Source organism: Trachinotus anak, unplaced genomic scaffold (genome assembly GCF_046630095.1).
Source record: "Trachinotus anak isolate AG129_WGS33_773 ecotype Australia unplaced genomic scaffold, CSIRO_AGI_Tana_v1 ptg000024l, whole genome shotgun sequence".
Classification (NCBI taxonomy): Eukaryota; Metazoa; Chordata; class Actinopteri; order Carangiformes; family Carangidae; genus Trachinotus; species Trachinotus anak.
The window spans coordinates 10,065,222-10,078,775 of record NW_027273875.1 but is presented as its reverse complement, the minus strand read 5'-3'; the positions used below and the strand labels follow the sequence as shown (position 1 = coordinate 10,078,775).

General features: G+C 39.2%; 1 protein-coding gene across 5 annotated transcripts in view; it reads left to right on the top strand.

Moving 5' to 3' along the window:
* The first annotated feature begins 3,674 nt into the window (after positions 1-3,674).
* Positions 3,675-13,554, top strand: part of LOC139607860 (protocadherin-1-like) — a 195,590-nt gene continuing 185,710 nt past the window's right edge. Inside the window, exons 1-4 of one of the 5 annotated variants that reach the window (XM_071461121.1) lie at positions 3,675-5,347; positions 6,187-6,389; positions 6,559-6,711; positions 8,539-8,661. The gene's annotated coding sequence lies outside the window, so the exon portion shown is untranslated. The other 4 variants (XM_071461120.1, XR_011684907.1, XM_071461122.1 and 1 more) reach the window with 4 other exon arrangements.

The following is a 13,554-nucleotide window of genomic DNA, read 5'->3' as shown; positions in this document are numbered from 1 at the left end:
GCCTGTCTCAGATTAGTGTGCGTTTTGTGTGTCTGTGCGTGTGTGTGTGTGTGTGTGTTTATTATTGGCCCTACTACTCCGATAGAGAGGAAACGACATCTGCTCGGATAATCTTTCCTGCCTACTAGCCCGATCAAATTCATGTCACAGTCTCTAGGCTTTGGTCAAACATCCTTGATTCAGTTTCTTATAAGAGCGTTTCATCACCTTGAGCTGATATACTTGAGCATCATCGGATAGAAACAAACCTTCCTGCAGCATATGCACTTTAACTCACTAACGTGTTAAAGTTGCAGACTTTTAATTCTTAATCAAAGTGCTTTTATTTTAAGATACTTTGCTGATTTGTAATGAAGCGATTCTATGAGAAACGTTTCAATAAATTCATTGTCACAACAAACTGGTACTGTCAGGAAATCAATATGAAAAGCCATTACTTTATGTTACTTTATTAGAGGAATCGAGGATTTCACTTGAATCTTTATCAAATTAGAGCGAAGAGGAGAGGAAGCCTCCACTCAAACCAGTTTGAAAGACCTTATCTAATGAAACAAGAGTTATAGAATACAGAGACTGCGTTATAGCATTTAAGAGAATGAACATATTTATTATAGAAACTGTTATATTAAAAAACTTAGCGTAACAGTGACTCTATGTGCAGTATGGGTTTGAAGTCCGAAAGCTGTAATGACCATTGCAAGAGAGGAATCATTGCTCCTGTTTAAAACAGCCCCTTCAGTGTATTAATACTTAAATAGAGCAGTTGTATTTGTTTACCATCCACCTCAATGCACGCTCCACCCGTTTGCTCTGAAAAACCCAGTACCCTGGTTAAAAACTGAAAACACAATCTGTCTGCAGGAATGAAACTGCAGCAGATGGTGAGGTTTTCCATGGGCTCATGCTCTTTTTAATTAATGGAATGGAGATTAGAGGCATTTTCCCTGGATCATTAGCGAACAGAGGAATTAAGACATTTTGTGAGGAATAATCCCAAGGCTATCCATGTGATGCACATGTGGTTTTCTCTCAGTGGTCATATTGACCTGCTTTTCACAGCCTAAGTGCACGGCATCACTAACGCACTGCAGAAACTAAGTAGCTGGGATAAGGGGACACAACCACCACATTTAGGGATCAAAAATACAAAAGAGATTATCTCTCTGTCACTCTCCCTTGCTCTTTGTCTCTCCCTCTCTCTCTCTCTCTCTCTCTCTCTCACACACACACACACACACACACTGTCTCTCCCTCCCTCTTTCACTCAAGGGCAAAAGTAGAATATCAATCCCTTTGTCTTTAAATACTTTCCAGCTTTAAAACTGTAGGATTAGAATAGGTTAGCCTATATTCTGCAGCTTTTAACACTTAAGCGGTTTTAGTTGGAAAGAGAGTTGTGCCTTCCACTTAAATGGTAAAATGCCCGTCATGTAACATGGTCTGAGTGCAACTAATTATTACAATTTTATATAACCCCCTGGAAAACATTGCAGATGTTCTGCACCACCTGGTATGAAGAGCCAAAAGCAAACTGGGATGACTTTTTTCACATGATTGGCTGCTATTGTTAGGAGGGAAATACTAACAACTACCCTCCTATTTGTCTGGCCACATGCAGTAGTATACAAATACATCTTGTAAGTTGCTGTTATATTAATAACAGGTTGGGGTGCAAAATCAAGACATGAAATGGGTCGGGTTGTGAATAAGATCCTGGCCCGGTGTGAGAGTAAGTGCATGCTTTCACATGAAGGGTGGTCAGAAAGAAAATGATGGTTTTAGTTTATCAAATACACTCAATAGAACAAACACCATTACCAGGAATAAGGATTCTGGTTCCAAGTTGGATGTTCCATTTGTAAACATAGATTTTCATTCATAAATTAAGCAATTCAATAGTCTGCAAAAATTAATTTAACTTATGTGCATGGTTGATTGTGTTTATTATTAAAGTCTCTGTTGCACCAAGAAAATGTTGCCTTTTCCTTCATAGCACAGAAAAAATGAGAGGAGATGAGAACTCCCTCATCCTCATTTGATTTTTACAGAAATGGTCATAGAGCCAGTATTTTGATATTTATCACCACATATTAAACTCCGATTGTGTCTATGCTGTCTATAAAGCAGCTTCACAGTTTCATGTGAATCTATACCCTTCTCCCTGCCTCCTGTGAATGGAGCAGCACATGGGTTTTCATCATGAGGTCATCACCTGCATTATTAAACTTGGCTCAATGTGTTTGTCAGAACTTGACATGAAAGAGGTGAGTGCAGAGTTGTCACATCAAAACCTCCTGACACGGACAGTTGGCACAGAAAGCCTCTGGGATCATCAACACTAAATTGTTGTGTGAGGAAGTCACAGTCACAGGAAAGTGAAAAGCAGTGAAAGGAACCTATTTCCTCTCTTTCACTTATTTCCATCTCATACTTGCGGAAAACTTGTGAAAAACTAATTTTTCCCACTACACTTATGGCACGTAATGTGATGTGCACAGTCTTGCCATCCATGAAATGGTAACTGATGGGGATGTCATGATTTATTTTAGCATTTCAGATTTCTCCATTTTAAACTGACAACCTACCTAATGTCCTCCTCAGTAATACTGTCTCTGCTAAGGCTTCAAAAACTGCAGCGCCACTTTTGTAATACAGCACCCTTTATAAAGGCTTTATACATGAGGGCTCAAATGGACTGTTGAAAACTCACCTTCTGGAAAACATATTCTTGCAGGACACCCAGAACCAAATCTGTTTCCTAACAACTGCAAACAGCTGCAGGGTAGAGATATAATTAAATATGATAAGAATCCTTTATTAATAATTTGTTAACATTATATATTGCAGGTGACTGAAAGTGACAAACCTGTGAACCTTAACTGACATTTTCATCACTTGTAACTGCAGAATTGATGGTTTATTAAAAAGTTAGAGCCATTACCCTTTATCAATGATTTACCAACACTTAAAACTGCTGACCTGATGGTTTATCATAAAGTGAGAATCTCCTGATCCTTTATTAATGACCTACTACCAGCTATAACTGACTCATGGATTTATCTCTGCCGGAGAAACCACAATGTCAGCAGTTATTTTTCTGTTAGTGTAAGTCATTAATAAAGGCTAATGACTCTGACTTAATAATAATCCATCAATTCTGCAGAAATGTCAGAAATGTTAATAATGTCAGTAACAAAAGATCGCAGGTTTCTCACTCCCAGTCATCTGCAATTATAACTGTTGATAGATAATTTATTAAGAGTTATCATGACTGCAGTTGTAAATGTTAATTAATTTCTTAATAAACTGATTCAGGTCCAGATGTCATGAATCCCTTTGGTCAAACAGTATATTTGACACTTCTTTCCAATGAATTAATGTCATGTAGGAGGATCTTCCATAGCCTGACAAATCCAAAAGTTGATCTTGTTAATGGATTATAACTGATCTGTAATGTAATATGTATATTAATGAAGCCATTAAAATCTATTATGAAAACTACAGTATTATGCTTGGCAAAGATGCACTAGTATGTATTGCAAAACTTTCCTACTTTATTATTTCAGTGTCCAATCATCAATCTATTGTATGTATCGGTTCTGTAAGATCACTTCATAAGAAAAAATAGGTTGTTTCTCAGCACCTTCCACAGTGGCTAATATGACCATGTGGGTTTTCTAATCTTGGTTTAATTTAGGACACTGCTGGTTAGGCAAAGACTGTGGTCATGGTTAAGTTTAGGGACACATCAGGGTTAAGGAAAGATTGCCATCTATAAGCTGGAGACCTGAGGCACGGGTAAAGACATGGTGTCCAGAGTTGGTAGGAGCTGCAACCAGGTAGCCACGCACAGCAGGGCAAACACACACTGACTGGGAACAATGAGGACCTACCAGGGAGGGGAAACAGCAAAGACACATGGAAAAGCTAGGTGGGAGTTGCCTAATCATAAAACCATCATGGTTAAAGGACACTGCTGGCTGTTGGCAGGACACAAGGGGCAAATGGCTGTCTCTGATGATTAAGTCACACACTATTTACTACCAACCATCCAGTGTGACTTTACAGTGTCTGTTCCAAACTGTGATCATTTCTGCTAAGAAATCATCAAAGAAATGGCTACATGCACACATCAGCACCAGAAAATGAGGACATTTCTGCATATGGGAAAGACAGTGGCTCTTGAAATACAAACTACATATAGAGAGACAAAAACAATGACACAACAATGAGCAGATATATCTGTGCAACAACATGCCAACACCACTCATCACTACAGAGACTGCCCAGTCTGTGGAGCACGATGTTTCCCAAGAGGACAGACTGGTTGACAACCAATTTGAAGCCTCTCCTCTCTTGCCATGATCATTACTTTTGCAGGAAAGGAGAGGCAGACTTCAGACCTGAGTGGAGACTGCTCTTGACAGACTTTAAACTGCTGTGCTGGCCTATCATAGAGGCCTGGTATTTATATTCTCAGATTAACAGCTATAATTTTTACAGTTTAATCAACAAGATCAAAGTTGTCATTTAATAATTTTCACTTTTTGATAATATTCATACAATTTGAAACTTTCCAAAATGTTGTTTCATTTTTTATTTCATCATTACAAAAATGTGACATGGAAGGTTTGAAGAAAAAATATTTTGAAGAAAACATAATAGCAATGTCTGTGATAAAAAGGGAGCCTAGTACAGTATATGCCACAATTGCAGGTCTCACAGGTTAAAATAGTTACCTGCTGTGATCCAAATCCATATTAAAAACAAATCTTAGTATATTCTCCTGCCTGCTACATGGACTGCAACTTGAATACATTTGGGCACACTACTTTTTAAAATTCATGGCAATTAATTTTCTGTCCATCAACTAATTGATTAATTGACCGATCATTTCAGCACTAGATTCAGTAATTCTCCAGGAAGTATCCATTGTAAACCCTCACAGGTGATTTGAATCATTTTGGCTGAGTAGACCATTCATCAGGTCTGTGTTTGTACAGACTGAGCTTTCAGGGGCTATAGTTTTCTCTGTTGCCAAATGTGTTTCTTTGCTGGGAAAGGGTGGTGACTGTCGCTTCAGTCATCTATGTGTCTATAAAACTAGAGGTTTTAATAAACCCTCTGAGTGGAGCTACATCTTCAGGGAAGATTGCAGCTTCAGTGATTCACATTTGGGAAGTGATGAGATGGACCAGGGCTAGCTGGTTAGCATGCTAACTTCAGTAGAAGAAGATGTGATAGACACTACAGTTTAGATTGGTGTTGCTTTCAACCGCTGGAGACAGCTTTCGCCGACTAAAGGAATGATGTGTGATGCTGGACTTGCGACGTTTCTTCTATACTGGTAAGTAGACAACCGGTAATGCTAACGCTGGCTATATGTAGCAATAGCAGGACCTACAAGTAGCTCCTTTAGTGCACACAATGCACACATCCACCAGTCCTCCTGCTAGTGTTGATTGGTTTGTGAGAACAAATTACACCATTACTAGTCTTAGTACGTGATGTCAAGTGATCTCAACCAGTTCAACCCACCTTCAAACCTGGATAAAGGTCTCATCAGGCAGAGGTACTAAGAACAACACCTGTTGCTGTGCACTGCTCTGGGCCTTTGAGTAAAAATAACAACAGGTTTTTCACAGAAGACATTTTGCAACGTCACAAGGGGGAAGCACAGGTGAAAATAATAGAATTACCAATGAATTTAATTTAGCTGCTTCAGTTGCAAAGGCTCTGGATCAGTGTCACGCCGTCATGGCTTTCAGGTGCGTCATTAACATATTAGGTTGTAAGCCAACAGTGAAGCAGCGCTCCATTGAAGTGAAAGCCCTGGATTCACAAGTATTACTTCAATTATCAAATGTAAAAGAAGGACTCCATATAGACGCTATATTATAAAATACCAAATTTATGGGCCATTATTCCTGTTGCTTTTAATGTGCTTGTGCCATCACTGCTGTAATCGGTAAATGTAAAGCTGATTTTTAACCACTTTATTTACTTATCAATATTTTGCGTATGAAAACACTAATACAACCACGCCTCATTAGCATGAAGAGAGCCTGCAGCTGGGCAAAGTTCATCATGACAGGAATTAACAAAGGAAAGGCAGTGTGCTTCAAATGCAGCTTGCTCGCTAATATCTCAGTGAAAAAACAGTCTGTGACACAAAGTTTACCGCAGCATCACTGAGGGGAGACCCCGCAGCGCTTGGACGGAGGAAGTCCGGAGAACCAGCCCGGTGTAGAGCCGGGCTACACGCTGCGAGGCTTGAACACCGTCGGGCCACACCCGTCTCCACAGCCTGCCTCTGCAGCTCCACCCTGCTGCCGCCGGGCGCCACCCAAGTAGGTGGTTTACACATGCTGAAACGGGCGTCATATGAGGTGAGTGATACAAGGACAGAAACGGGATCCTGCCTGCAGATATTTCTCTCACTTTAATAATTTCAGCTCTACGGGAGCCTCCGCGGTAACTTATTCAAATGCGCTCCGACATTGCTCTACCTGCTTTGGCGTTGATGACAGCTTCTGTTTCCACACTTTCGCTGAGCAGCAGGAGGACCAGGCTTCACACATGGAAGGCCCATTTCATGCCGCTGATCCACCAGAGAAAGCTGACTCCCAGCTGCACTAATGAGGGGAAGGATATTAAAGATATTATCCTGAGACTGTCCACACGGATGCTATGCCTTCAGTTATTTTAATGGTAAGTTGTTTTTTTTTTTTTTTTTTTTGACCCAGTGGTGTGCTGGGTATACACAGGGTGTTTGTGTTAGGTTTGGTTATTTATTCTGGTTTGGTCACACTGCTTTTGATAAAAGACTAGTCTGGTAATTGCTCCGTGTTCAAGAGTCTCTAAGATTGCCTATAAATCATTTTGAAACTTTTAGAAGTGACCCTCTGTGGAATTACATGCAGTTGCCAATTAAAGCTAGAACCATTGCAGAATAACATAATAGCCGTGAAAGCAATATACTATACCATACTTGTTCTATGGGATGCTACTGAATATATTTAGTTTACCCACATTCATATAAATGGATGGGGAAAAATAGTAGAAACACTTGTCAGTACAAGGCAATAGGATTTAATGGCACCACAAACAACAGTATTCATAATGGCCACAAAATTTAATCAACAACTCTAACAAAAACTCAACATTTTGACCTTGATGAAGGTAGGATATATTGCAAGGCTGGTGTATTAGGCTGCATTTGTGTTCGCTGGGTGTACCTAATAAACTGGAAACTGCGTTGAAATCTCTGGCCTGCCCACCATGTTTGCTCTTGCTCAGACGTTGCAAACAGCACCCCTTACTGAGAGGAGAGTAAATTAGTTTTGTCCATGGTTGCTGAATTTTCAGTACAATACGTTGAAAATATATCTATTGCCTCCATGTTTGTGACTTTTAATTTACAAGTTATTTAAAAGTAAATTTCTTTATTTTAGACCATTTACATTACATTTATATTAGGGCTCTGCTTTGCTTTATTTTTCTACATACCTTATGGGTACTTTTTACATGCTGATTTATTCTCAGCATTTTAATTTTACTTGCATCTAAATATTTTACTCACATTTTACTACAGTAGCCTGCTATTTTCCATTGCTGGCTCCCTCAGTCTCCTCTCTCATCCCCTATCAAACTAAACCCATTATTATGTCAGCCCTCTGCAGAGTGAATTCCTCTTATGTTGGACAGTCAGTATGTGACTATCATTAACCAAGCATACCTAAGTAAAGTATTTCTCTTCATGGCTTGGTTTTGGTTCTGCTGAACATCAACATCCCTTCAGCAACATTTTTATGTCTCTGAAGTGTGACTTGCTGTGTGACTATCTAGAATTATAATGCCTTTAGTGTAATTGAAATATTGGGTTACAGCACAATACTATAACATCATATATAATATAAAGTATTATACTGCAACAGTATCATGTTAACATAGTTACTCTAAGACCTAAAGCTAGTATTTTGTAGCTAGTATTGATTGGTGCACCACTCCAATGAGCTGTATGAAACACACAAACAAGACAACCTTGTATTCTGCGTTTGTCTTGTTTTATGCTAAGCAAGGCATCGGGTAGCCAATCTAAGACAATAAGCAAAACACTGTGTTTTTGACCCTTGCTTTTATCAGTGATTGAGTTAGCACTGGGGATAAGAGGGAAAACATCTGTGGGCTTTGAAGAAAACTGCATTCTGCAAGATGCCTTGGCTGTGATTAAAAAAATGTTATATTCCCATGTGACAGAACAACAAGCTGATAAACCTTATTCTAAAATATTACAAGAAGAACAGTTCAAGTTTGCAGACAAGTCTGAGTGTAAAAATACATTATTTGCTATACATGTACCACATAATAAAAACAAGACTAGGTCAAAACTTAGTGGACTGCATATGGTCAAATCCTGATTTTACAACCATGATGCTGTCAGACAAAATCAAACATAAATTAAAGACAAAGACTGTGCTGCGATGTCAGCTATATTTACTTATAAAACGATCACTTTTGCTTTTATTACACTCATAGTGAGACACTGGAAAATTGGAGACAGAGAAAGAGAGGACGATACGCAGCACGGGGGTCACACTTGGGACTCGAACACGGGCTGCCGTGGCAAGGACTAAGCCTCAATGACACAAGTTCTACCAGGTGAGTCATCAGGGCACCTCAACGCAGACAGACTATCTTTCTTAGTTTGTCTCTTATGCAGAGCACACCCTCTGTCTGGGATACACAAGAGTTTAGCTTTTATTGACTTCCAACTCCAGAACAGAACAGACTTTTATTAGAGTCAGGTCTTTATGACCGACTCCGTCAGTGTGTGATATGTAGAATTGGTCTTAGTGGTTAGTATGAAACCTTGTTACTGATGACTTCTTTCTCTCCTTCTCTTTCTCCTGCTTTCTCTGCTTGGTCTGTTTGATGTTTAGTTATTCCTTTGCCTCCTTTATTAATAAAGATACATGTAATAAAAGTGGTTTATTCGCTGCAATGTAGGCGAGGCACAGTGTAGTGGAAGCACCCCTCCGCTTCCCTGCAGTTCCCAAGCAGCCGGGAAGCCAGAGCGGCTCGGTAGACTGCCTGTAACAGAAGGTGTAGCCCTAGCTCCCAGTCCCGGCATCTATACACAGTCCAGTCATATACCAACACCCAGTTTGTTTGAAAAAATGTCTGTAAATATAGGGACAGTTTGCTAAGTTAGCAACACTGCAGCCTGTAAACACCCCCTAATAGAAGCTGTTTGCACCAGAAACTGCAGCTCGGTGATGAGGCGCTCTGCTGACCAGTGGCGGAAATATAGTCAGTCAGTCATCCAGTCAGGGACATTCGAGGTTATGGGGCTGGCCCCACTGTTGCCGTCCAGCCAAAAATCTATAGAGTGACAGACTGTAAAATTAGGTTTGTTTTGGACTGATTCTATCTCGACTGAATGAAAGTAACTGTTAAACACTGAATTTTATTACGGTGTTGAAGAAGAAACTGAAATTTATTGTGGTCATTAAGGTTATCAAGCAGATAACCTTAAAAAGGTTGGTATCGACTCCAATACAGATTCAGTCAGTCAAACCAGTGCACCAGACCCCTGCTCATTTTTCCTCTTTCCCGTGTGTATGTTATATTTTAGTGCTTAAGGATTAAATTCCTACCATACATTTAGCGGTTATCTAAAACGTCACTCAATTAGTCAGGTGTATTGAATTTTCACTTTCAGTGCTGTCAGCTTGACTCTAATGGTTTGTATTATGAGAATTACATTATGTAGTGTGTCTCTTTTTGATCTGGCATTATGTAATCTTTTCAAAATATGACATCCTAAAATTAATTGTCACGTGTTTTACTCATCGCTCTGGATACCAATCATATTGAATTAGTCATCAATCATGTTGGTGATTAATTTCCACTAGTAAATGAGAATAATGATGTATGTATGTATGTATGTATGTATGTGTGTATGTAGGTGCGTTGTAGGATATATTGGTTACAATGGGAATAGTTTTCTAGTAGTTGATTGGTGTTTTCACTCTCCTCTGTTACCTCCTTTGGGTGTCCTCTTGATTTATTGTCTTATATTCCATCTTGCTGGGAAATGTGTAACCATTTTTATTTATAAAGTCATGTCAGTGTGACAGCTTGGTCATTTCTGTCAACTGGTCAGGGACCCATATGTCTTCCCATATGAGGTCACAAACTCTGCAGTTGTTCTCTTCTAAAATTAAACTTGGTGAGTGGTAGTGCAGAGAATAAATGCCTAATATCAGAAAGTCCTTCAGCAATCAGAGTTATATCAATTGGTTTCAGCATCAGTGCACTTTGATTTGATTTATGTAAGCAAGTTTGTGTGAATTATACACAATTAAATGGCCATTGCCACTTTTGCTATGCAAGATGTCCTTAATTAAGATATGCAACGCAAACTGCTTCTGTGGACGTTATTGTGGAGAAGAGGCTCAGCAGTAGTAAAAAAAGTACAAGCACAGTCTGTCAACCTTACCCCAAATAAATAAGGTTTAAAAATCTGTGCAGTGGAACATCATTATATACTCCTCAGTTGACCAGTAAGCCACACGTTACAGCCTGAGAGGACCTTGTGAATGAGACCCCTGTGTCTGTCTTTAGCTCATGTGCCAGTCACCATTAATGCTTGTTGCACCAGCATGCCTTTTCCTTCTGCCTGACACTCACTTCTACTCAGTCTACCCTCAATTGCTGTCACTTGTGTCCTAAAGGCTGTCATCTCCACTTTGTGCTCCATTGCCACCATGTCTTCTCCACTGCTCTATTTTCCCCAGTTCAGTCAGGCTTGTGGCTGTTTGTCAGTAGAGGCTGATAGCCCAGTTATTTGGTTTAGCTGTCTGCCTCCCTGTTGCTGTGCCACTACATTTTGACTCCAGTGAGACATTTCATTATCTATCAGTGCCTCAGCATGACCGTATCTCTTACAGTACCTAATGCTCATTGTTTTGCTCAATGTAATGAACTAGTGTCATCCTATCTTGAAAAATCTTTACAGTACATACAGGCATGCTTGCCTACAAACATGGCTTAGTAAAATTTTCTTGTTTGTATGTTAATAATGGCAGTTAATTTCAGTTTTTTTTATTTTGATTAAAACCCCTTAATATGCTTAATATAATTTGAAGTGATAACTGTCATGAATGCAAGGCAAACTCATACCTGTAGAGGTCAGCATCTGTCTAATCTTTTTATAATGGAATATGGATATTATATGGACAGATGTGCTTATGATTCAGCAATCTTGTTTTGGGTTATTGTTTAGAAGAAAAATGTTTTTTGACACAGCATAATAATGTTGACATATGACTATTGTTATTCGGTTAACATCCTCAGTGGAATTACAAACAAATAGATCACACAGCACATGATGCCTTTGTCAACATAGGTTATTCAGACAGCACTTGGACAGGTACAGCTTGGGACAAATCTTGAAAAAATTTTTTTTTTTTTTTAGCCCCATGCTAAAGTAAGTAATATTTATGTGTCAGCTCTTGTTAGTGTCCATGTCATGCCAGTGCCATTTTTCAAGTTGGTGATTCAAAGGCTTCACTGTCATTAGCCAGAACTCTTCAAAACTAAAATGCCCCCTGGCACTTGACATTTGTCAGTATAACATTTCTGATTAGTCATTAAAATGTGTGTCATTAGGTATTTGAAACACTTGATAGTGCATATGTACAAGGTGTACCGTTCTACTGTACATGACTTACCTCTCCCAAAGCTTTTCATTCTCTTCTCTGCTTCATCTAACCAGTTATAATTAGCTGAAATCCCTCAATGTCAAAACATGCCAAAATGGATTAATATCTAAATTTGTAAGTGTTCAGTGCCTCAGGTAAGCCTGTAACATATAAATTAATTACCACTCTTTTCTATTTAATTTGCAAATTAATTTGCATGAAAAAAGTGGCACATTTTCATGGCTGAATGCCAGACTAGCATACTTTTCAGATGTAGGCCTAGATGAACATTACATCATCTAATCTAGTCTGAGTAATAGGAACATCCCTTGTAGATACATACACAAATAGCCCATTCGACACGTGTGTTTAATTGGAAAGGCCAGTGCTGCCTCTGCAGCACTGCTGGAGCAGTTTTGGTTTTCATGTCATGTTCAGAGGGACTTGATAGTGTTACTGTGTAATGTAGATGTAATATCAGTCACCCTCTAGTTCCCAGCATAGTACACCTACAGGTTTCTGCTCCCAGAAGTCAAAACAGCAACCTTTCATTCATCACTCAGCATCCCTACCTCTGGGCCAGCCCGCTGCCCCAGGAGTGTATTCATTGCCAGTTGTCAGCAGGACTTTGGTTTCAAGTGTTTTTGAATAAAATGATAAACACCTCCACCACTGTGTTATAAAATGCATACGTATTGCATGAACTTCCAGTGAAAGCTGACACAAGGATTTTATTCTTTAAATGGATCATATGGTTCAGTAAAAACAAATGCACAGGGAAACTCTGCTGAGCTAGAATATCAGTATTTACACTGAGGAGACACCTTGTTACAGTTTACAAAAATGTCCCATTGTTCAAGCTCAAGAGCAACTTGGTAGTTGTAGAGGGAGAGAAAGTCATACCTCTTTCCCCTATTCCATCCAAATTTAATGTCCAGGAATTGAATCAAAATGTATTGACAATTATCAACAGTGACATTGTTACAGTTTCCAACTCACCATTAACATAGCACAGATCACATGTATGTTTACAGTACCAGTCAAAATATAGACACTCTTACTCAAAGTGTCAAACGTTTGACTGGTACTGGGTGATATGATATTTTCTTTTTTTGAGCCACACACTCTTCATATTTACCAATGTGATTGTGTTCCAAGTGATTAAACAAATTAGTGGTGTTACCTTTGGTTACTATGTTGCATTCATCACTGTCTGGTAGTTATGACTGATCAAATTGAATAAAGAGGCAGGGCAGGTGTTGACATCATATCCAAAAGTCTCTGTTTTTGTCCGTCCAGACTATAACACAACCCTAGAGTTTTCAAACAGTGCCAGTAGTGTTTCCTAAAGTCTGGAGTAGTGTGGACACCAGGCATAAATGTAGCAAAAGTGATGTGTTTTAAACTAAAAGGTATTAGTGTGGATGTAGCCTAGGCTCAGTGTTTGCGCTTGTGTCATCCATATCACCAGCTTTGCTTTGAGTGAACGTGGATTAACATTAGTTGACAAACGCATATGACTGAACAAGAGGTAATATTTCTTAAAGGGGACGCAGTTGATGAATGCAAGCATTGGGGAAGTTATTAAAATAGTTACTGAGTTTGGGCGCCTTGGTGGTTTACCTGGTAGAATGCGTACCATTAAGGCTTATTCATAGCCGCAGCGGCCCGGGGTTCGAGTCCGACCCACGGCCCTTTGCTGGATGTCATCCCCTCTCTCTCTCCCTGACTTTCCTATCTAATAAAGGCATTACAAGGCCGAAAAAAAACCTAAAAAAAAAAAAAAGTTGTTATTGAATTAACTGACATGAACAAGATTAAGTCAGTCAGAGGTTGAAAATATTGT